The following is a 26,279-nucleotide window of genomic DNA, read 5'->3' on the forward strand; positions in this document are numbered from 1 at the left end:
TGTGTGTGTGTGTGTGTGTGTGTGTGTGTGTGTGTGAGTGTGTGTGTGTGTGTGTGTGTGTGATTTATTAGATTGCCTTGTAGAATAAAATCCAACAATGACTGACTTAACACAGAGGCTGGTAATTGGTAATTGCTGGGTTCACAAGACTGAATATCTCAGTAGTCCTAATCTGGCCCTACAGACATCGAGGATTTTAGGAGAGCTGCTGGTCTTCAGTCTAAATTTAAATTACAAAAGATGTCAATTCTAATACTGTTGAAGGAATGGTGCAGCAATCAGATAAGTAACATTACCAATAAGAGGACAAACAAGCAAAAAGCAAAGCTTCTTTCTTTGTCCCTGTATTGGGATCTATAAGGCTGTGCCCAGATTTAGAGTTGGCCTCCATGTTTAAATAATATGATCAAGAAAATCCTCCAATTGGTCAATTCCAGATGCAGTCAAGTCAACAACCAAGGTTGGCCATCAGTGTCTACACTATAATCTAGAATTCATTGATTAAACTGCACTGAGTGGCCACTAGCTCACATGCCTATTTCTGCCTATTTCTTCCTCGCCAGATCTGGGATTACAAGCCACATGCTGTTGATCCTGGATTTGGCCTGAGAATTCAATGCAAGTCTGTATGTTTCTGTGGCAATCCCTTTACTGACTAAGCCATATCTCTAACCCATATTGTTTCTTAAATTCAAAAGAAATGTTCTAGATATTACTTTCAATATCATAACCCACTCAATAGTATTTAAAAAAACAGTGCCAGTTTTCCAGTGAATATAATACAAGAGTCTGAAAAAGTATTTCTAATTCTTTGAATGTTATAATTTCAATTTTACTTTAGACTTCAGGTTTCTGAGACAGTCTTGCATAGGCCACACTGGCCTCCGACCCACTAAGGAACTTGCAGGACAATAAGCTTCTGGTCCACTAGCTTCTTCTCAGAACTTTTCAAGTTCAAGTTCTGAGATGATAGGCATGTTTTGCAATGCCCAGTTTTTATTTTAATTCTCTTGTTAGTCAGTGATGTTATAAAGTAAGTAAGTTATTTGAAAACAAAATTTTTAGGAAGGACATGAAAATTTAAAGCCAACGTTTTCACCATACACATCAATAAATTTCATGGAATATGGTAATTTTAAATTTTATGTTTATCACAATCTGAAAACTAACAATTCTGAGGACAATGTAAAGACACAGTACACATTTTAAATTGCTATGGTCTAAAAGGCCACCTCCAACTTTGAAGACAAACTATTTTTGCAAGTGTCTGAAGAATTATGTGAACTCCACCAATAAACCATATGTGGCAAGCGTAACTGACCAAATAGGCTGCAATACAGAAACAGAGAGAAAAATTGGCATGATAGTTCATAGAAAGTTGAAACACATATATTCAATTCCCAGAAGCCATGTTAAAAATAATCATTGGAACAAAATTTAAAAGGCCAAGGATGCGACATGTGGTTGTAATCCCAGAGCCAGTGGAGGCAGTTGGTCCTACTTAGTGAGTTCCAGGATGACACTTGAAGAATGACATTCAAAGTTCACCTCTGTTCTCCACACAAATGTGTACTTATGCATGTGTGTGTGTGTGTGTGTGTGTGTACACATACAAAGAGAAGGTTTTCACCTTGCTCCTGACTCTAACATTGTACTGTCAAAAATTTGTCACATTTTACTTTAAGAATCTGTCTTTATCAAAACCTCAAAATGTAAAGAGAGACTTGATCAGAGTTAAAAACCCCAAAGATTCCCGAGCATAGGGAGGAAATAAGAATTACCGATGCTGCAGCATAGGAGGGTCAAGGTGAGGACAACCAGGAATACAGAAAACTAATCATAGCCTATAACTTTGAGTTAGAATGCATATTTTTCTCCAAAGAGGTTTTCTTTATAGGCTTCGTTATCTTTCCCCCTCATCTCATCTGTCTAAGGCTCAGCAAGGTGATATAGAGATGTTGCTTTATGAGTGAATGCCAATCCCCTTTAACCCCGTGTGGCAGTAGTTGCACTGTATCTCCTATGTATATTTGGGTAGTAACTTCCCTTACAACCTGCAAGCATACATTCTTCCTAATTGCTAGATGAGAGAGGATTTTAAAAATATGGAAATTTGGAAGCAATACAAATCAAATGCAAATGAAAAAAATTCTGCGTGGATGTGATTTAATTTTGAGAACTACCTCATGTGGTTTCTAGATACAATCAGCTCTAAACACACTTCTGAATGGTGTTTTTGTTGCATATAAATTCTCTTTTTAAGCAGGGATGAGGTGAGCTAATGGTTTCCTTTATCAGGGTTAGGATTGGATTATACAGCAAAGATAAATTCAGGTTTCCAAATGCAAAAAACCCTCAGCAAATCACACAGAAATGAGTGTTGCTTATGCATGGGGGATGGTATGTCCATAAATCCTTCTTTCTTAATGTAATGACAGACTTGTTCTCCCTTGAAGTTTCTTGGAACACTTTCATGACACCCTGTTAACTTACATTTTCTGATTAAATGAAAACATACTTATGGGAGCTACAATATGAGAAGAATGACCTTGCCTTAATACTAAAGCCTATGATTCCAGAACAAAAATGACATTGAGAAATGGAGCCTAGACTTTTGTACAATGAAGAATGAAGAAGCAAAGAGTAAATGCATAAATTGACAGAGAAGTCAATTTTCTCTTGAAAATATGGCTGCCTTATTTTTTCATTTCAATTTATTCTTTTTACAAATATATAATATATATTATGGTTAAAATGTGTTGATAGAATTCACATTATTTCAAATCTATGCTAGACATTCCTTTTGGAATCCTACCTATGAGAGACCAGATCTTGGGTTCAGACTTCATCTTAGAGAACCTGACCTAAGGTTGAACTCTCTAGCACCAGTTTCCAGGTTACACCCCAACAATCCTGCATCTAGCACCAATTTCCAAGCTACAAGTTATGTGGCACTTCATTTCCTAACAACCATCAATCAGGAGGAAAGCAGAAGTTGAGTTTATGGTTTGGCTCACAGCACCAGCCAATTATTTTAAAGGGCAGCAAAATTCTATAATAGCCTCCAAATCAGATATGTGCCAGCCTACACCCCTCCCTCTCCTCCATTTCCCCTTCCCCTTCCTGCTTGCTATTTCCAATAAAACCCTGTCAGCTGAGGGCACAGGGCTTCACCTTTCCATCCTGCTCCATCAAGGCCAGTAGTCAGTCCAACCTCGAGCTTGAATAAAAAGATCCTAGTGTGGTTGCATTGGAATTGGCTCCTTGATAGTCTCTTGGGGCTTGTGAACAGGCACAACACTTGAAGATTAAAATGCAAAATGAGTGTCACTGCATTTAGAATAACTCATGGAGTTTAAATTTTACTTAATGTAAAGCCCAACATAATTCAAACACATATTAAGCACTTAGAAAAAAATGGACTGAATGTATGCTTGGTCCATTCAGGGTACTCTAATAAAGTACCATCAATTTAATATGTTTATAAATATTGTTAGGTTTTCAGCTACAGGCTAATCAGGTCATGCCCGCCTGACAATAGAGAAAAGAATGAGCCCCTGAATCTGTAACCACCTATCAAAACTCCCCAGGTATCCAGGTTCCAAGAGCTTGATGGGTGCATTTTCACACCATCAAGGAACATTGTAGACCTCAGGTTACCAGACTTGGGAATACCACATTTCTACCCTGGAATTTCCTTTCCTCCCCCTACAACCCAGGAATCAGCATTCTGTGTACATAGTCACAAAGAGGCTGCCTTCTTTGAGAACTGTGAGAATGGACCCACTTTGTTTCATTGGCCTGAACTCTCCATAGAGCCCCTGCTATGCCTTTGTCTGGCTGACATTAATAACTCTTCCAGCAAATCTCTGACTTGAAAGGACATTCCACCAAAAGGGCCTCCTTGAACCCCACACCTTTCAGTAACAGAATTATTTCTACAGTTCTAGAGAGCTAAAAATTCCCAGATCAATTCACACACAAACTTAATGTTCTACTCGACAGGTAATAAGTTCTGTATCTTCATTTGACAGAGTGGATGGCTCTGTCCTCTGTGGCTTTTTTAATTACCCATACTGTAATTGTAGCCTAGCTACTTGTGCCATGTTCTACCTACTGATACCATTACCTTGGTGGTTAGGATTTCAGTTAAAATTTCATTCTCATCACTTCTCTATGGAGACAAGAATACTTAGACCATAATATTCTACCCTTAGTGTTCCCATATCATGTAATTCAAAAATTGAAACTGCAGTCTTTCTATCCCCATGTCCAAAATGGTCTTATTTCAGCATCACTTAGGATGTCTGATGTCCATAATCTGATATAAATATTACATAAATTATACCCAGGTGAAACTGAAACTCTGCTGTATCCTGGGACTTTTCTTTGAGTTTTTCAAACCAAATAAGCTTCATACTTCCAACACATAATTGTGGCACAAATATGTGATAGCACCTTCTAATTCCTTTTCTTTCCATTAAGAATGTCTCTTGTCGAGAAGATGCTCCAGCATGTAATAAGGACACATGCTTTACTATGTTCACAGCAGCCTTACTCATAATAGCCAGAAGGTGGAAAGAACCCAGATGTCCCTCAACAGAGGAATGGATACAGAAAATGTGATACATTTATACAATGGAGTACTACTCAGCTATTTAAAACAATGAATTTATGAAATTCTTAGGCAAATGGATGGATCTGGAGGCTATCATCCTGAGTGAGGTAACCCAATAACAAAAGAATGTACATGATCAGCACTCACTGATAAGTGGATGTTAACACAGAAGCTTAGAATACCCAAGATACAATTTGCAAACCACATGAAACTCAAGAAAAAGGAAGACAAAAGTGTGGATACTTTGATCCTTCTTAGATGGGGGAACAAAGTACTCATGGGAGGATTTACAAAGACAAAGTCTGGAGCTGAGACTGAAGGAATGACTGTCCAGAGACTGCCCCACCTGAGGATCTATCCCATATACAATCACCAAGCCCAGGCTTGCTGTCAGGAGCCTGATATAGATGTCTCCTGAGAGGTTCTACCAGTGCCTGACAAATACAGAGAAGGATTCTCACAGATAACCATGGGACTGAACACAGGGTCCACAATGGAGGAGCTAGAGAAAGGACCCGTGGAGCTGAAGGAGCTTGCAGTCCCATAGGAGGAATAACAATATGAACTAACCAGTACACCCAGAGCTCCCAGGGACTAAACCACCAACCAAAGAGTATACATGGAGGGACACATAGCTACAGATGCATATGAAGCAGAGGATGCCCTAGTCATTCATCAATGGGAGGAGAGGCCCTTGGTCCTGTGTAGGGGAATGCCAGGCCAGGAAGCAGGAGTGCATGGGTTAGTGAGCCTGTGGAGGGGGAAGAGCATAGGGAGAGGGAGGTTTTGGAGGGGAAACCAGAAAAGGGAATAACATTTAAAATGTAAATAAAGGAAATATCTAATAAAAATAAATTAAATACAAAAATAAATATATCTTTAAAAAAAGAATGTCTATTGTCTCCTTCTTTCAAAAGAGAAAGGAATTCTTACTCTAGAGAGAGGAAGAAAGAATAGCCTGTTGTGAGCAAGTATAGACCCCAGGGTCTTGAGAATAATGAATAAATGCATGGCAGTTATTTCTTCACAGACAAAAGATTTACTTGCACATAAAGAATGGTTCAATGGTTAAACCATAGTTCATATGACATTTTCACACTTAGCTCTCCTAATGACATGGTTGTTACCTTACTTGATCAATCCTGCCCATACCCCTAGGCCTGTGGGGAAGAAAGAGAAAATGAGAAATTTTCATATTCAGCCTATTGTATTAAACATGGGATTTTATAGTAAGACAGCAATGCTTATCATAAACTACATCATAGAGAAAGTATAGTCTAAATGGTAGTTTAAATTTTCTTCTTTGTGACTATTAACTTGCAGGCATGCCTGACTAGGTTTTCCACAATGAAAGCTAAATAGATAGGTATAGGGAGCTCCTTTTCTGTCCTCAAGGTTTTTAAAGAAGGTAAGAAACAGCAAAGGAAGAATTTTAAAAGCCAGAAAGTTGTTCAAATTAGTGACTGTTTTAGACACTCATGGTGGAAGACAAGGTAGAGGGTGTCTAGAAGCATCAGCTGAAGCTGAGTGAGAATGAAATTAACAGGGGAAAGAACAACCTAGCATTTGTCAGGATATAGAGCAAATATTGAACTAAATATATCACTATTTTCTTTAACTCATGCCTGTAATGTATATGGTCTGGACATCTTAAGACTGGTGTGAAGTAAGGAAACACATGCTTTAATTCCCTGAGGTGTAAAGAGTCTGGTGAGTATATATTCAGGGTTCAGTGAAATATCCAGGTGGGAAGGAAAGATGGCTCATTGGTTAAGAGCTTGTTTTCTAGCACCTATGTAAGGTATCTCACAACTGCTTTATGCAGGTCCAGAGAATTGTGATACAATGTCCTCTTCTGACCAGCAAGAGGACCCTAGTCTTTCTCAGTGTGAGTTTTTACACACACACACACACACACACACACACACACACACACACACACACACACACACACTTTCTGAGTTGACATAACAAGAACAGTTAGCTAAAAGCAGAACTATGGAAGCCAAAAACCAAGGTTAGTACATTTAGGGACTTTCTCAGAACTATGGAGTTTTATGGATTAGTTTGCTTTCATTTTGGTAAGAGATGTCTATATGCTCAGTTTAATAGGATGAGTAGTACTTTTGTCATGGAGTCGGCTGAGCTAAGGTTTGAGGTCCTGTTACAGTAGACTGTACCTTTCTGGGACCATGAGCCAAAGTAAACCCCTTTTTCCTAATATGTCACAGAAACAGAAGGGAAATGAATACAACATCTACTATTGGATCAAACTATTGATTAAGCTCCAGCCCTCGAGATCTAATCTTTTCTGGAAACAAATATTCAGACATCTGGGAGTGTACTTTGCTCACCTCCTTGACATCTGCAGGAGACTTTTTCTCTCAAAGGGAATAACTACTTTATTTATTTATTTTTAGTTAATTTTTGAATAATATATTTGATCTTGTTTCATCCCCAACACCTCCCAGGTATTTTCTACCTACTCAGCTTTGTTCTATGTTTTCTTCTTTCTTACACACACACACACACACACACACACACACACACACACACACACACTACTTTCAAACAAAAAAGAAACAAAAGAGAAAACAAACAAAACAAGAAGGAAACCATAAACTTCCTAAAAAACACACACACACAAAAGAAAATCAAAACAAATAGATCAATAAGACCAAAACGAAAACAAAAGAAACAAAACCTCAAAAATATCCAAACAAAAAAAGCAAAAACAATACAGTCCTCAAAAATGTGGATGAGTTTGTTTTGTTAGTCAAGTACACCTAGACATAGCTAGCCCTGGTTTGTGGTTGATATGCCCAATCTGTTGATATGTCCAATCTGTGTCTGTGGAAAATGTTTGAATAAGATTTTGGACACTGGGAACAATTAGACACTATGGGAAGATGGTACATGCCTCTCTCTAACATTTTATTGAAATGTACAGAGAAGAGCATATACCACCCAGGCTTAGAGATGCTTAGAGAGCTCATTGTGGCTATAACATATGGAGCATGTATGCAAAAACAGAGAATGAATTAGCTATTAGGTCTGAAGCAATGAGCCAGAAATACAAGCCTGTGTACAATTAAATATTGAACAGTGAGCCATTCGATATTTCAGAATTATGGGAGGTTTGAGTATTAGGGGAGTTTACATAACAGGAAAAACTAATAAAGACAAAGCACTTGGTGAAGGCTTCATGGAACATGGGGAAAATTCAAGCATATGCCTTTAGTGTTCTGGTTTTTATGTTGGCTTTTTTAATTTTATTTTTGCATCTGCAAAAATCATTGGCATGAGTTAAAGCATGAGGATTGGTGTGACTAGCCCAGGGATGCTCTGATGGAGATTATGTTGAATACGTTGACTGATTCAGTTGCATGTGTATAAGGATGGGAAGGACCAGCCTAGAAGTGCCCTGATTGTCTTCTATGCTGGATACCTTGAGTGATTCAGTTGTGTATGTGGAGAAGTAGTTTTGCTGACAACTTGATCAATTTCCACTAGTGGTTAATGAGAATTTCTCAAGGAAATAATTTTGTAGACGGAATTCAGCTTCTCTGATGGTCTTCATGAAGATTTCAGTAAGTGTTATAATATCATTGTAACTGGTCGCCAAGAAACTTTCGCCACCATGCCTGGAGTAATTCAACACTAGGCCTACAATGTAGACTTTAAAGAACACAGAGAGAGCATTGAATTGATATCACAGAATCACACTTACAATTTATCAAGAAAATAATTGTAAATATAACAGGACTGAGGACCTAGTTCAGTTGGTAGAGTGTTGGCCATCATACATGAAGGTCTGATCTTGAACACAACATTAACTTGGCATGAGGCCCAAGTCTAAAATATCATCATTTGGGAAGTAAAGACAGGAAGAATCATGGTTGATGTGAATCAGTATATATATATATACTAGATTGCCTCATTAGGAAGCAGAATTCTTCTAAAGGAAATATGCAGACATAACATTAAGAAGGGACATAAAAGGTGGAATATTAATACTTGTGCGTGCATGGAGCTTGAATTCAAATCACCAGAATCTAGAGAAAGCCCAGGCATGGAAGTAATAGCAGTGTACTTCTGAAGTTCCAATGAGAGAGAGAGGGGGAAAGAGAGAGAGAATATCCCAAACAAGGCCAAATAGCTTTATGTAAGCAGCAGTATCAGAGACATGGACTCAGATGTGATGGAAAGCAAGGATTGACATCAAAGGCTGTATTTTGACCTCTACACACCATGTGACATGTGCTTGCTGCAGTCACATGAACACACACACACACCACCTCATACATTAAAAAAGAAAAAAAAATGAGATATTCAACTTTTACCAAAGACATCAGATCTGGCATAACCCTTCTAGTTTAAAAAACAAAACCAAAAACAGAGCTCTTAAATTTCTTCCATCTTCTTGAGATGATTAGAGCAACATTATGAATCTGTGGGCAAGAAGTTTCTGCTCTCTTTCTAGGGATCTTAAATGGAGGTGAAGGATTCTTCCATTTGAAATGAAGAAAGACTAGTGTATCAGAAAGGGGCTTCATGGGAGCCAGACATGGTCTCTGCTGCTGGCTGGTTGAAGTTGAAGGATTTAATCAAGACATCCTTTCAGCTGCTTCGGGTCTGCATCACTGCAATAGTCAGATGCACATTGTTCTTGGAGTTAGATGATTTAGTTCTAAACTTCTTATATCACTAAATTTAGCATATGCTTCAGAAAACCTATTAAAGTTCTTACTGATGAGAAACACTGCAACCAAACACATAATGATGGGCTGAGGAGATGGCTCCAAGCACTTGAATGTGAGGATTTGACTGATACTGCCAAGATCCCACATAAAATCTGATGTAGTATTGCTCATATTTATAGTATCAGTGTTCAGGAAGTGAGATAGAAGGCTGGAAAAAGTAAATCATGAAATATCACAAACCAAATATACTTGAGAAACAATAATGTGATCCCACCTCAAACAAGGGTGGATGTGAAGACTGACACCCGAGTTGTCTCTGACTTCCACATGCCCACCATGGTATTACTTGTGACATCCTTTATGGATAGGCATATGCTTACTCAGATATACACACAAATGACACATTGTATACACATACTCAGATTGCAAAGTAACAAAATAATATAAGCAGTGATCATAAAAATCATTAGCATGCAATAAAAGACAGATATCACCCATTTCCTAATGTAAATGTGAAATTTTACCTTTTTAAAAAAACATTTTTAGGAGAGTGGTCAAAAAAGAAATATCAAACTTGGATTGGGTCAAGCATCCAGTTCTTGCTCTTAGTGGATAGTAAAGAGAGCATAGAGAATGTCCAGCGAAACGGGTCATTGGAAACTCCAGCAACGAATGGTCCAGTATCTTCAGCAAATAAATTACAGGAAATTCCAAGATTAAGTGTTATGTAACAGACATGTTACCAAGTATGGCGTGTTGATTTTTTTCACTCCAAATCAGATAAATGTGTGCAGACATGCCTAGTTTAAAAGTGAGCAGTGTGCTTGATGCACTGCTAAATCTACTTACATCCAATTTGATACCTTGCTATTTTTAGAAAATGATGAGACCCACTTGAAGTCCAGAGAGTGAGATGCACATTTTCTTATGAGACATTGAATTTTTCATACAACTCTTAAACAATGTCTATATGCAGATAGAATAGAACATTTATAGAATTGCAGATATTATATATGAAGACACATGGCTAAAGAAAAAATTATCCTAAAGTTCATTGAAAATTATTTCTTTAATGTTACAACTGAGAATGAAGAAAGATAGCTTAGTGGGTAAAGTGTTTACCTTTTATGCATAAAGACCTGAACTTAGATCACATACACCCATATAAGAGGCATAGCGGTTCATAGCTTTCATTGCAGCACTGAAAAGGTAGAAAGAGGGTGATTCTGGAAGCTCATTGGTCAATGAACCTAGTCAAAGGGTAAGCTCTAGGTATTACAAAATTCTATCTATTTCAAAAATAGGAAAAAATGATAGTTGAAGACACTCAATGTTGGCCTCTAGACTTGATGTGCAATTATATGCATGTGTGTGCACATGCACATACATGCACATATTCTTCTTCCATAGTTACAAATAGAAGCAATTTTATAACTCTCAGCCATTTAACAGTGAACTTTCTAAGTACTTTAAACCTATTGTTTCTTAGAAAAAATATTTTTGCATACATCCTGGAGCTTGATTGTAGGATATATTTATTATCATATCCTATCACTTATATAACTGCAATGCATGTCTCAGGCATGTTTGCTATAATTTCTGCAATCTTTTGAATAGCAAAGTTGAAATTCTGTTCTTTGAGCTATTGATTATAATCCTAAAAGCTACAATTTTAATAGCAATGTATAATGAGGTAAGGTTGGTGGATTCATAGCACTTAGGATTGATGTTTTCAGTTTATAATGCATAGAAACAAAGAACCAGTAGATTGTTTTACTTATGTAGTGGACATCTTTGTCAATTTTATAAAACCTAGACTCACCTGAGAAGACAGTCTCAATGAGGGATTATGTACATTGGGATGGCCAGTGGACAGACACCTCCGTGTTGGGGTTGTTTGATTGATTAATTAGTTAGTTAAGAGAAGACCCAACCCACTTCTCAAGATGCTTTGAAAGGGAAGAGAGTAGCACAGTCTAGCTGAACACAATTAAACTAATCAAGCAAGCGAGTGTACGTGCATCCATTCCTCTGTGTTCCTGACTGGATGTAATGTGACTGGCTGCTTCAGCTTGCTACTTAGCTTTCCGCAGTAATAGATTATAAACCAGAACTGTGCACTGAAGTAAACCCCTTTGTCCCTGTGCTGCTTTTATTCAGGACATTTTCTCTAAGCAACTTAAATAAAACTAAAGCAGTCTCAATTTCCAACAATTTTCCTCTCTAAAACCATTACCAGAAATAGAAAAAGTCAATATATGTTAATCTCATCTTTTTCTTTCTCTTTCCTCACTCATTGTTCAAATACTCCTGATTAAAGAAATCAACGAGCTGACAAGAGTAAAAAAGGAAGTGACAGAAAATGAATCCTAAAGTGAAACGCCCAACACGTAGGTAGTCAAAATTTAGCCACAGTTATTATGAGACAAAGTTTTATTCATAGAAATATCTGTATGTGTGTGCATGTGTGTACATGTACACGCTGAAAAAAGCAGGGAGACAGAAACATGCAGGGAGAATATGAAGCGTCAGAGAACATGCTCATGTTTAGCAAATGTTTGTCATGTGTGCTTATTTTCTTTATAATTATTCACACACAAATGTGTTTGTATGTTTAAATTGTTATTGATTTTTATTTTGAGTGCAAAAATGTCTTGCCTGCATGTATGTCTGCGAATGACATGTATATCTAAAGCATGAAGAGGCCAGAAGGGGATGTCATGTGCCATGAAACTGAAGCTACAGGCAGTTGTGAGCTGCCAAAAGGAGGCTGGTAGCCAATTCTGGGTCCTGTGCTACAGTAGCCACTGCTCTTAATCACGGGGGCACCTCTCTTGCTTCTGAAGAGTTTAATATTTTATTATATTTTATTTATCTATTCATCTATTTAGTGATATGTGTGTGTGTGTGTGTGTGTGTGTGTGTGTGTGTGTGTGCATGCTTGTGTGTGTGTCCAGACATGCAGTTGCCAGAGCTTGCATATGAAGGTTGGAGGACTATTTGAAAAAGTCAGTTCTTCTTTTCCACCATCTGGGTCTTGAGGGATTCAACTCAGGTCATAAGAGTTAGCACCAAGGACCCCATCCTCTGATCGCTATTGCCACCTATTTTTAAAATCGATTGAATATCTCTATTTTAACCAATAAAAATAGAAGATATTTTATTGGTAATAAAATTTTTAGAGAAATCAAATATATCAGTTTTTACTTCTATGAAAATGTTATCAATTTTAAGTAGAATTTAGAAACAACACACTATGTTTTTTACATGGAGGTACTCAGAAATACATATGCACATAAGAATCAAATCCTCACTTAAGACATATTATATATAAAAATGAATAAAAGGGAATATACTTTGAGATATAGAGTTACAAAATATTAGGTGTGATTAGAAGTACACACTGCTATGCCAGTATTGTTATCTGGGGGTAGAACTTGTGTTTCATGCTTGCCAACAAAGTACTTTACCAAATTAACTATCACCTCAGCATTGAAACCTAACATTGCTGAAGTGCTGGACACAGAGTAACAGAATCAGGGTTTGTTTGGGTTTTTGTTTGCTTGTTTGTTTGTTTTTTGTTTTCAATCAAAAGATGTACATTCATTTGGTAATTGTTTGTTTTCTTTCTGAATGCCAATGAGTGAAAATGCTCTACCTTACACCCTGAAAAAATGTGGAGACATCTCACAGATGTCTCACACTGGCCACTGACATACACATTATTCTCCAGGATTTTAGATCTGTAACCTTCTCAGTCTTTCAAAGTGGTAAGAACAGACTGTCCTTCAGCGGTGATCTCTCAGGTACATTTTGGAACAAGTGTCTGCTCTATCAGCACTCCTAAGAAGCTGAGTGCCACAATGTTGAATTGAGAGCTATTACCTTCATATGTGAACTATTATTAGTAGCAAATGTTAGAAGATTTCTAGAATTTTCATACTTCTAGGGGCTGAAGAGATGCCTTAGTGGTTAAAAACTTATGCTACTATTGTGGAGGATCTGAGTTCAGTTCCCAGAACCCACAGGGGGAAACTCACAACTTCCTATAACTCTAGCTCTACAGGGATCCAATGCCCCCTCATGGCATCTGAGAGAATCTGCACTCAAGTGCACATACATAGGCTATCAAACACACACACACACACACACACACACACACACACACACACACACACAATCATGGAACAGTTCGTGATGGCAATGGCGATGAGCTAAAACAATGACCCTAAGGCAGAAATAGTGGCATGCATACCTTAGTGGTAACCAACAACTCTCTGAGCTTAAAGCCCACACAGAAGGGAAGTTATGAATAACTCTGGAAAACATAGTCAAGATTTTGAAGTCATGGATCTTCAAGGAGAACTTAAAAACACCATTTTACTAAATCAGTATAATTCCTAACTCCATTCTATCTTTACCCTTATATACTGAGAGATAAGTATAGGTCTCAACCCTAATGAAAGAAATGTCTTCTCATTGTACAATAAGGAATCCAGTCCAGAGTATCACAGTCAACAATAATGCAGAGAACAAATGACCTTGTGGCATTCAGCCCCAACTGATACATTTATAACACAACTATTATACCCAATGCTCAGGGATCATAATGGAAGAAGGGGTGGAAAGATTGTAAAGTCTAGGCAAACTGACATTTGCTGAGAGATTTTGTCTTCTAGAAGTTTCAGAGATCCATGAAATCTCAACAATGTGGCTCCATAAAGAAGAACTGAACAAGGTCGACATGAATATGCATGTTAACCGGGTTGAGGAAAACATCATGGGGCCTTATCCTTAGATCAAGCACAACAGGCAACTAAGGACTACTGAGTTGGGGAAAAATATTTTTATTCAGGGAAGAGCTCCCAATTGGCTATCCAACACCAGGTGATCAGGCCTGAAAACATATACATAAATGTAACACTATACAAGCTGTATTTAATTATTTAGGAATATACACCCTCATATCTGCCCACAGACACTAGCAATAATTAAAAGAATAGAGGGTGAGACCTTGAGAGAGGAAGGTGCAGGGGTGAGGGAGTGCATGGCACAGGTTGAAGGGAGGAACAGGAGGGGGGTAAACCATGTAATCATATTTTAATTTTAAAAGCAATTTTTGAAAATTATTAACAAATTCATATGGCTCGGATCCTTTTCTAACCAAACCAGTCGTCTTCCTGTCATTTCCCTTCCTAAATAATTGCTAAATTACAAGTCATTCAAGTGCCCTTGGCCTGATTTGTGACCACTCTCACAACTGCCCAAACTGGGAGACATCCCTCCTCCCCAGCCTAGTGGACAGCGAACTCCCACTCTTCTCTAATGGTGATACCTTACATGGATTATTTATTTTTTGCTTTGGTTGCCCTGTTGCTTAAGAACCAAACACATTTTTGCAGAAATATTTCAAGTTTATTATGCTCCTTGTATTTTAATTAGATCTCCTGGGGAACCTCAGAAGCACACGAAATAAAAAATAAAACACAGAGACAACAGGAGCGTTTGTGTTCAAGTTTCTTCAATTTTTTAATCCCATTGGGGTATCTTCCCACAGGTCTTTCTGCTATAGGTCCAATCTGTAACACCGTTCTACTGGATGGAGGCTATGGGTCTGTCTCACGTTAAGTCCCAGGCTGGAGTTGTGCTTACTTGGCCTTTGATGGTAAGGATTTTCCATGTGAAGTTAACAGCATGCAAAAATGCTGTCTATTTTGTTCTATACTGACACTTTTCACTGGCTTTGTCCCATGTTAGCTTATTCTGTCTCAGCAATACTACCAAGGACAAGAAAAATGAGGGCATTTCACATTGACAAATCATCTAGAAATTCTGATCTCCCTTTCAGTCTTTTAGGTGTCTCTAATACCCAGGTTTATAGACATTTCCTCTTTTAACTCAAGGCCTTGGTTAGCCCAGGCTTTGAAATCACCATTTAGCTAAAGACGTTTTCAAATACCAGGCTTTCCTACCTCCAACCTCCAGAGTACTAGGATAATAGGTATGTACCTAGAGATTTTCACTAGTTATTTGTGGATCTTGGCTGCTGCTAAATTGTTACAGTGCTTGTTTAACCCACAGAGCCCTGGGTTCCATCCCAGGACCTCACAAATTGAGTGTGTGCATGCTTGTAATGACAGCATTTAGTGGGGTGAAATGCAGAAATATGAAAAGTTCAAGGCATCCTCAACCACATTGAGATTTGAAGCTGTCAGGAACACACAGAACCTCTACTCAAAATCCCATCATTGACAAGTGTTGATCTGAGTTTTCTCTCTCTCTTTTTTTTCTTTTTCTTTTTAAAATTTATTTATTTATTTATTTATTTATTTATTTATTTATTTATTTATTTATTATTTATCTTACACTCCATATTTTATTTGCCCCATCCCCATCCACCCTCCTACTGCTCCACATCCAACACCTCCTCCCCACCCCCTGTCTCCACATGGATGCCCCAACCCCCCACCCCACCTGACCTCTAAACTCCCTGGGACCTCCAGTCTCTAGAGGGTTAGATACATCATCTCTGAATGAACACAGACCTGGCAGTCTTCTGCTGTATGTGTGTTGGTAGCTTGATATCTGCTGGTATATGCTGCCTGTTTGGTGATCCAGTGTTCGAGAGATCTTGGGGGGTCCAGATTAATTGAGACTGCTGGTCTTCCTACATGGTCGCCCTCCTCCTCATCAGCTTCTTTCAGTCTTTCCCTAATTCAACAACTGGGATCAGCTGCTTCTGTCCATTGGTTGGGTGCAACTATCTGTCTCAGACACTTTAAACTGCTTGTTGGGTCTTTCGGAGTGCAGTCATGCTACATCCCTTTCTGTGAGCCTCAGTAATGGTGTCAGACCTTGGGACCTCTCCTTGAGCTGGAGCCCACTTTGGGCATGTTGCTAGACCTTCTTTTCTTCAGGCTCCTCTCCAATTTCATCCCTGTAATTCTTTCAGACAGAAAAAAAAATTATGGGTCAGAGTTGTGACTGTGGGGTGGTCCCCCTCCCTCATTTGATGCCATGTCTTCCTGCTGGAGGTGGGCTCTACAAATTCCCTCTCCCCACTGTAGGGCATTTCATTTAGCGTCCCTCCCTTTGAGTCCTGAGAATCCCTCACCTCCCAGGTCTCTGGTGCATTCTGGAGACCCCCCCCGCCCAGTTTCCTACCCCCAGAGGTTGCCTGTTTTCATTTTTTCTGCTGGCCCTCAGGGCTTCAGTCCTTTTCCCTCACCCAATCAGGCTCCCCTGTTTTGCCCCCCTGACCCCTCCTCATCCACTTTTTCTCCCAGGTCCATCCTTCCTCCTCACTTGTGATTACTTTCTTCTCCCTCCCATGTGGGACTAAGGCATCCTCAATTGGCCACTCCAGCTTGTTGACTTTTTTGAGTTCTGTGGACTGTATCTTGTGTATTATGTACTTCCTTCCTTAGTGTTTCAGTTTCCAAGAAGGGTTAAGCTTTATAGAGCTAAATACTATCACACTTACTAAATCATATTTGATAGAAATTAAGTTTCTGAAACATGACCCTTCTGTTTCAATGCTTTTTTTTTTTTTTTTTTGAGGATAAGTTTCTGCTAATTTATATTCAGGATGTGTTTTTGACTTTCTGTGCCCTGCTTGTTGAAAGAGATAGTACTTTACTAAGTTCTCAGTTCATTAAAAGATTGATTCTGAAATATGTGATTTTCATCAAGAGTGGAGCACATGAATTGATTGATTCATATTCTTATCTAGTGAACTTATCCAAATTCCAGGAGGTTTTGTTTGTCCTTCAGGATTTTGGCTATTCCATCCTATTTTCAACAATAATGCTGGGGCAGCCCAGTATGGGGTGAAGTTTCAACAATGTAATACAATGAATATTCTGGCCAAACATGTAATTAAATGTCTCTTTAAGTCATGTTCCAAATAATTAATATATTCAACTTACCTTGAAGCTATTTATTAAATATTAAAATCTATAGTAACTACAAACAAAAAAGTGTTTGGAGAAAAAACGTAAAAGACTTGTCAAGATCCATAGTCTATTTGAGCAAAGAAACAAATGAACAGTAAGTATATCGAAGAGATTGCTCACACACTGACTTGGCATAGGACTTGAGTCTGGTTTCCAGCACCCATGTTGGGAGGCTGACAATTATCTGTAACTTCAGCTTTTGGAGACCTGAAGCCTTCTCATGGCCTCTGAGAGTGCCTGCACATACATGCACAAGTTCATACATAGCCGCATACATATACACATATAATAAAAATACAAATAAAACTTGACTCTGTTGCCTGTCTGTGGATTTTGTTCTCCTAACTAGGCTGTTTGTCTGGCCTCAAGGGGAGAGGATGTGCCTAGTCCTGCAGTGACTTGAGGTGCCAGAGTGGGTTGGTTGGTATACAGGGGCGACCACCCACTTCTCAGAGAAGGGGAGGGAGTAGGTCCTGTGTGAGGGGGAGACTGGGAAGAGTAAGGGCTGTGATTGAGATGTAAAGTGAATTAATAATTTAATTAATAAGAACCAAGAATCTATTAAAATATAAATAAAAAGCATTCTTAAATTTTTACTGTTCTATAATTAAAATCATTTTCATCCAGGGGTTGGCCATGGGCACCTCCACTGGTATCTTACCTGCTGCATATTTGAACTGTGATCCTCCTGTGTGTGGCCCTGTCAATGTTTGCACAGAAGATTACTTGATGAAATAAAAGCAAACGTGCATAAGGGTTTCATTTGCAAAACTCTGTGGAGTCCAGAGTCTTGAGGACAGAGGGACCCTGACAAAGAGGGGAACTGGATATCTACCGGGTTTGGAAGGTACATCAGTAGCTTGGGTGTTTGCAGGATGTAATTTTGGTTTCACTGTGTGAGAAGGCCTTCTATATTCTAAAGTTTATGCTCATTTTCATTACAGGCAGATGTGAGTTGCCCAGTATGGATGCGGGAACTGAACCCTGCTCCTCTGCAAGAGCAGCAGCCTCTTTAACTATAGAGTTACCTCTCCAGCCTTGACGTGAGTTCATATTTTCTTTCTTTTTTTTTTTTAAGATTTATTTACTTATTATATGTAAGTACACTGTAGCTGTTTTCAGACACACCAGAAAAGGGCGTCAGATCTCATTACAGACAGTTGTGAGCCACCATGCGGTTGCTTGGATTTGAACTCAGGGCCTTTGGAAGAGCAGTCAGTGCTCTTAACCGCTGAGCTATCTCTGAGGCCCGAGTTCGTATTTTCAAAATGTGGTTGCTGTTACTAATCCAACCTTCCCATATGTTTATTGATTCAAGTAATTTCTAGTTAGTTTAATTATGAATACATCACTACTTTATTTCATCTGTGCAAACATTGTTTTTTAAAAACATTGCAGTTTTTTAAAAAATTCAATTTGTATGCTTTCATATTTCTGCTCTCCTTGTTCTTCTTTCTCAAACACCTTTATAATCCCTCTTCACCTGTATTTCTTGTGAGTGAATTTCTTTTTATAGCTCTTTCAGCACTTGCTCTGAGGGTTGTATTATGTTTCATGAGTGTCATGGTTTTCCCTGTTTAAAGTTTGGGTGAAGTAAAAGATCTTTATCTCTCTCTTCTGTCCCTTTCCTCTCCTTCACTTTTAACAGCAAACATATCCTAGTATATATTTATATGAATATATGTCATATTAGAGATATGTTTTTCCTCAACCAACAGACATAATTTGGAAAATACAAGAGACAAGGGAAAATCCTTTTTACTTATCATTCACTTCTCTCTCTCTGTCTCTGTCTGTCTGTCTGTCTGTCTGTCTCTGTCTGTCTGTCTGTCTGTCTGTCTCTGTCTGTCTGTCTGTCTGTCTGTCTCTGTCTGTCTGTCTCTGTCTCTCTCTGTCTGTCTGTCTCTGTCTCTGTCTCTGTCTCTGTCTCTGTCTCTGTCTCTCTCTCTCTCTCTCTCTCTCTCTCTCTGACACTTCCTTAGTTCTCTGATATTCTGCCCTTAAAAATATTTATTTCTCTCTGTGTGTCATTCTCTGTCTGTCTCTCTCAGTGTGTGTGATCTGTGTGTCTGTGTATGTGCAGGAGTCTCCAGAGGTAATGAGAGAATGCTGGAGTGCTGGATCCCCAACATCTGGAATTATCTCTTTTCTCCCTTGATATTCTTTTATAACCTGGGTATATAGAGAAGCATCTTTAGCTTATCTCATCTACTGGTCACCAGCTTTTCCTTTTTCCTTATCAAATTACACCTTCATGTTCTTCCTATTACTGCAGGATGCTGATTTCTGGAAAAAGGCCCCTTTTGTCCAACACTGGACACACCTTCTGTAGTTGTTTATGCTCCCCACAATGAGGATGATTTTATTATTATTACTATTTTTACTTCTAATAAAAGATGGGACTTCTTTCAAGGTGTTTGGCTACATAGAGAAGATGGTTTTATTTTATGGTTGATTGAATTTTATTTTATTCACTTTTAGTTTGTAGAATTTTTAAAAAAATCTTTATTTTCATATTTGTGTCAATATCATCACTGTGTGCATGAATGTGGGCGCTGGAAATAATGTTGGGTCTTCTGTATGGGCAGTAAGTGCTCTTGACCTTTGGTTCATCCCTCCAGCTTGCTAAAGTCAATCAAACTGGTTGGTTCTGGAATCTGTTGTTTTGCATCTTTTGTCAGCTAAATTCCCAGGCATCATCACTGCTGCAGGCTCAGGCTACTATTTTCACCATCCCTTACAGAGCCCAGAGAAATGAATGCTGGGAATTTTATTACAATCCTGTGGATCTCTAAGCTCCTGTCCTTTGGTTATTGCGTATTTTGTTTGTTTTCTGTTTTCTCTATGCTATTTAGATTGAGTCCTTCCTTCCTTCCTTTCCTTCTCTCCCTCCTTCCTTACATTCTTCCCTTTTTTCTTTCTTTCATTGTCTAGGGGTTATCTTTTGAAGCAATATCTTATAGCCCAGGCTAGTTAGAACTCTGTATAGCTGAAGATGACCTCGATCTTCTAATTCTCCTTAAGGCACACCCTAAGTGCTGAGATTACAGATTTTCTTCCACCTCTAGTCTAGAACAGTGGCTCTCAACCTTTCTAATTCCTTGACTCTTTAATCCAGTTCCTCAGGCTGCAGTGACACCACAACCAAAACTTTATTTTCACTGCTACTTCATAAAAGAGATTTTGCTACTGTTGTGAATCATAGAATAAATATCTGATATGCAGGATATCTGATATGCAGCCCTATGAAAGGATTGTTTGACCCCCAAAGGAGACTTAACCCACAACTTCAGAACTGCTGGCCTATATAACTTTTAATGCTGCATTTTTTTAATTTAATGAATTTCTGACTTTCCACTGAGAATTTAATTTTATTATATTTTTTCTAGAGCTTCCATTTGGTTCTCTAAAATTATTAATTTTATAGTGGTGGTGGTGGTGGTGGTGGTGGTGTGTGTGTGTGTGCATACACACATGTCACAATGCATGATTCAATGTCAGAGAACAGCTTGAGGGAGTCAGGGCTCTCCGTTCACCTTTGTGCAATTCAAGGGTTGAACTCAAGCCTTTAGAACAATCACCTTCAGTTGCTGAGTCATCTCACTAGTCTTTATTTGGGTCTTGCTTATCTCTTATGAGTTATTTTGCAGAAACAGCCATCTTACTAGGTGTGACTATTAGATTATTAGATTATTAAATGTAGCTGAAAAAGAGGCTTGGTCTAAACTTTGGTAGGATCATGTTTATTCACAGTGAGAGAATGTGGGGATGCTCAAGATGCCTAGAGATGAAGATGGGATGAGGCTCCCCCTATAGGGGCAGGAACCACTTCTATGGTCCACAAGAGAAGCTGGGTATTGTAATCTTTATTGGAAAACTGCCAGTAGCTATATTATTGTTTCAGGAATGTTCATAGTGAATTCCTGGAATTGCTACACGGTGAGTTTTGTGAAGTCTGTGTTGGAATGGACTTACAGCTCTCCCAGCCTAGTGAGAGCAATTTTCAACTCTACCTTTTGATCTTACTTGAGATTTTCTTGTTCTGAGTGAAACCTGGATAATTTTTTTTCATATAATTATCGGATGCCAGATCACATTCAATCATCTGTTTTAGTTGGATCTTTCTAATCATTTTTCATCAGAGGAAGGTGAGAGCTATCATGTTCTACCAGGTTAGGGATAAAGATTCCAATTTTGAGGCTAGGAAGATGGCTTAGTAGGTATGAACATTTGCCATGCAAGCATAAGAATATTGGTATCACATAAAAGTAACATTTTTGAGAAGAGTCCTATCTGAGCAATCACTGCTATGATACAGAGATAAAGTGAATTTAAAACAACACAACAACAACAAAAGCCTAAGCAGTAACCAAAGCAGGGTAATACCTAATCATGGTAATATAGTTTCTATTTGTTTCCATAAAACCTTTTATTTTTCAGTGTATCATGAATTAATCACAATATAAGATAGCAAATATGAGATGGTAACCAGGTAATATGCTTGCAGTTAAGCCTAATGATTTGGGTTTGATCTACCAGATCCCCAGGATGGAAAGAAAAAACTGACTCTTGAAAGCTGTCCTCTGTCTCCCACACAAGCGCAGTGATGTACATTCTTATTCTCTTCCCAAAAATAAATGAATAAGTTCAATAAATAAAATATAAGATATTTTAAATTTGGTATTTTTTATAAATCCATAAAACACATTGAATTATAATTTAAAATAATTAAAATATTCAGAGTTTGTCAAGAAGAATAAAGCATCTAACTACAGAAATTATATCAAAATTATAATAGTGTCTGGTAGAGCAACTGGTTTATATATGATTTGTTACTTTTTAGCCTTTCTTTAAGTTTATAGTAAGTATTTTTTACCTGATAATGGAGCAAGAAATAAATGACATTTATTCTTCTTGTAAAACAAACATTCTTGGTGCTAAATCGGTGCAATAACCATTCAGTGCATGAAGTGAATGAATATTTCCAGATAGAGCATCTATTTTATTTACTGACAAAACTTGGTGTTTTATTGATTGTTGCTAATCTTTTCATCTTTCTTTTTAATGTTCTAAAATATTTTATTTAAGCTGGAGCTTAATTGGCCTGAAAGTACCTATGTGTTATAAACCCAAATGTAGAACGAGGGAAGAGCTAGATGGTTCCATTGGTGAAGTACTTTTGCAAGCATGAGGACCTGAGTTTACTTCCGACTGGGGAGGTGGAAACTAGAGGACCTCTGGAGTTTGCTACCTAGCCAGACACGAAATATTTGTCAGATTCTCATTCACTGTGATATTGTATCTGAGAAAAAGATTGTAGAAAGGGATTAAGGGAGAAATATGATTTGAATTTCTGGCCTCTACATGCACCTGCACACCACCACCACAATCAACAACAATCATTACAAAAAACAAGAGCATTTAAGTTCACATTGTTATATTAAAAGAAATGAACAGTGAAGAGAGACCAACTCTCATGGAGAATAAACGATGAACCCTTTGTGTACTTAATTGACTTGGAAGGATGTAGGCATGGGTATCTATTTCTTAAGTAGAAATTATATGTCTTGGGATGCTATAGCATGGGGCATACGCAACTTTGCAGTATAAGCCTGGTGAGATGATATCAACCAGGTGATCAAGAGATTAGTAGCAAGTTCTTACCTAGGTCATATGACCTCCCCATCCATGCCTTTTGAGCAGGCTTATAGTAGTAGATGTAAATTTCTCCTGTGGAATAGGCCTAACATTGAATAATAAAGTGGCTTGTCACTCCCATGATAGTTGTGCTACTATCATACCAGTGGTCTGACATATTACACCTTCCAGGGCTCTCAGCTGAGTAAGAGTGTTAATGACGCTTCTCCCAGAGAAGCCCACACAGCACCTTCTGTTGCTGTGAATGGTCTTAACTATATGCCACATTACTTTGCAAAGTGCCATTTTGAGAAGTTCTGGCAGTTTACCAAAACTACATAATTAGCTTTCAAGGGCTAAAATAACTCATTTTCCTGGATTCCCACCACTACCTCCCAAAGACCGATGGTAATCGTTGACCATAAGAGAGGTTTATGGACCACTTAACACTCTTCTTCTTTATACTCCCTGGCTATCCTTAGCAATGCCAGCTGAGGACCAAAAAGAAAACTGTTCCCCATTTCTGACATACAGCTACCCCAGATGGATAGTGGGCTCTGACAAAAGTCTGTACTATTTTAAGTCTCATTTTCATGTGTTTGTTTTTCACTGATCTCTCAAAAGATAGCCAATAGGGAGGAAGCTTTTAGCTCTGTTCCAGCTTGGCCTCTATATGTCTTGCAATTGAAAGGTGTGGTTCCCACAGCATCTTTCCATCTACTTCTGGAGAATAACCAAGGACAATGGCAACAACATGTACTGTTTTCTAAAACCACTATAAAATTTAATTTAACGTGAAAAACTCAATGTATGGAAATTAGACACTAAAACTCCAAATCACATGAGACCGCATCAAAGAACACTTGAGATCTGCCTAAACACTATGTTTGTTATAGAGTGAAATCTTTGGATATGCAAGAGAGGAAAAAGACAAAAGGTAGATAGAAGGTATTTATAGGCATCAAATTAACACCCAAAAAAGAAATAATGACAGAGAAGTAAAATTTAATGAGTTAAAAGTTAATGTTTACTCAACCGCAAAATATCTCATTTAATAATGTGATATTTTTTAAAACAAAGCCATGACATTTTAATGTGTTTTCTTGTTGCTCTTTATCATCCAGTAATCTAGCAATGGAACTCTATTTAACCCGTAGCCTTATACACTTGTCTGAGCTGAAGAACAGTGTTCATGTGAATCTCTGAGAAACACTTATATCTCAGGAGCAATTGCTATGAACCGTGATGACATTATGGAACTCAGTTTACTCCAAGATAGGAAAAAAACCTAATGCACTTTTGGTTAAGCATCACTAGAGACAAAGCTACTCCTTGGAAGGAGTGTGTAGCACAAAGCAGGCACAGCATAATCTTGTAGGGTGAGGCCGAATGTTTATGAACTGGATTTCCTTTCCTTTTAATAAATTCACATTATTGATGACTACTCCTTGGAAACCTATTTAGGTTCTTGATTCCAAATAGATTCATGGTTAGTTACCTGCTTAGTTAGTTTGTTAATCAATAAAGTCCAATTTCCCTCACCTCATTAACTTTTACTTCTCCGCCATTATTTCTTTTTCAGCTGTTAATTCGATGCCTGTAAATGCCTTCTATCCACCTTCTCTCTATTTCCTCTCTTGCAAATCAAAAGACTTCACTCTGCTACAAACACAGTGTTTACTCAAGTTTCCAGTTTTCTTTGATGCAATCTCTTATGATTTGAAGTTTTAGTGCCTAATTTCCATACAGTCTCAAGCTACATGATAATTTCCTTTAAAATAAGACCATTTTCTAGACATGTTGACACACTGTCAGGGCTAGAATTAGCACTATCAATATTAAACATTGATTAAAAACATAAATATACTAACATTGCTTTTGTGACCCACTGATTTTAGCCGGGGTAAATGTAGAAAAGGGATTTGTAGGGAGAAGGGAGAAAAATGGGGGTAGGAAAAAGACCAAAGAGCATGTTTAATCATGAAGACCAATGCCAATTAATTGGAATTGAAAAATATTCCAAAGGACCTATCTATGCCTATGCTGTTCAGCTCAATTTTGTAAAAATGAAGTCAAATACATTTTCAGCTGCAAACTGCAAGAGAATTAATTACATGGCATGGCTCTCATATCCAGGTGTTGAGGTTAGTCTCTGTCCACCTTAGTATTATATTTTAAGGGAGTGATCTCTTATAAATACTGTAGGCCCTGAATTCCTGGGTTCAGTTAGGCTTTTTCTTTTTTCATGAGACAGCAGATGGATAGTAATTCAGTATAATTGTTATTTTAGAACAGATAATATCATGACTTTTAAAATACATAGACACTATTCTCTCCATACTAAGAGACTTCATTCAAGAGTCCTGACATTTAATTAACCCCATCAACATCTATAAACATGAATTCTTTTTATTCATAGCACCAGTTCCCAACCTGGAGAAATACCACAGCAAGAGAGTAAATTCTTTTCAAAGTTGTTTGGGTCCATTTTATGTTGACATAAATAATGGCATGCTAGTTCTCACCTTTTTGACATCTGGAAAGTTTGAGGTCAAGCAGCCTCAGTTGAAATACTTTCTTTTTTCCTGGTTGGATCTCTGCAGAGTCACAGCCATGTACAGGGTGTCATGTGATAACACAGTACATCCTAGGCCTGGCCTCTCCTCTTTATCAAACCACAGTTCCCATTGCTTGATTGTCCCAGACCTTATGGCCTCATGTAATGGTTTGAAAAGGAGATAGAGATAGGATCTCATGTATCCCAGGCTGGACTCAAACTCACAAGACAGCCAGTGATGATCTTTAACATGTAATCCTTCTGTTTATAATTCCCAGTTGCTTAGAGTACAGATATGACTCAACATTCATGCTGTATATGATGTTAAAGTTACAACCCCAGACTTCATGCATGTTAGGCAAAACTCTACCAACTAAGTTCTATTCTTAGATTCTTCTTTTTTTTTTCATAGTTCTCCCATAGTGCTCCATGGTTCCTCCTAGGACATAAACCATAACTGGATTACTTTTCAGCTCTCTGTAGGCCTCACAGCAGGAATTAATACCAGAGTGAGTTTCATGGGATGTTCACAGAGCAACAAAATCTCTCTGTTTTCTTTTCTACTCTGACAAAATACATATGATCCATTTAAACACAACTTAAAGATAATTTAATTGTGTTTTATTAAGGAACACTACTTGATACATGATCAGTCTCTCTCTCTCTTTTTTTTTTTAAACTCCATGCTTGGTTTTTATTGAGATTCCATCTAGATAAGGCACTTACTACTAAGTCAAAGTTTAAATCCTATTACAGTGGAACAACAAATTAGATATGGGTGCAAGGGTCCCATTTTCTTTTTTTTTTTT

At 38.0% G+C, this 26,279-nt stretch overlaps 1 long non-coding RNA gene across 1 annotated transcript in view; it reads left to right on the plus strand.

The window, feature by feature from the left end:
• The window catches only part of LOC110294805, a 53,784-nt gene that overhangs the window by 9,113 nt on the left and 18,392 nt on the right, over positions 1-26,279 (plus strand). Inside the window, exons 2-3 of the long non-coding RNA XR_002377983.1 lie at positions 14,879-14,986; positions 18,221-18,319. This is a non-coding gene — a long non-coding RNA (uncharacterized LOC110294805). The remainder of the gene's footprint in view (positions 1-14,878; positions 14,987-18,220; positions 18,320-26,279) is intronic.

This window comes from Mus caroli, chromosome 1 (genome assembly GCF_900094665.2).
Source record: "Mus caroli chromosome 1, CAROLI_EIJ_v1.1, whole genome shotgun sequence".
NCBI classification, from domain to species: Eukaryota; Metazoa; Chordata; class Mammalia; order Rodentia; family Muridae; genus Mus; species Mus caroli.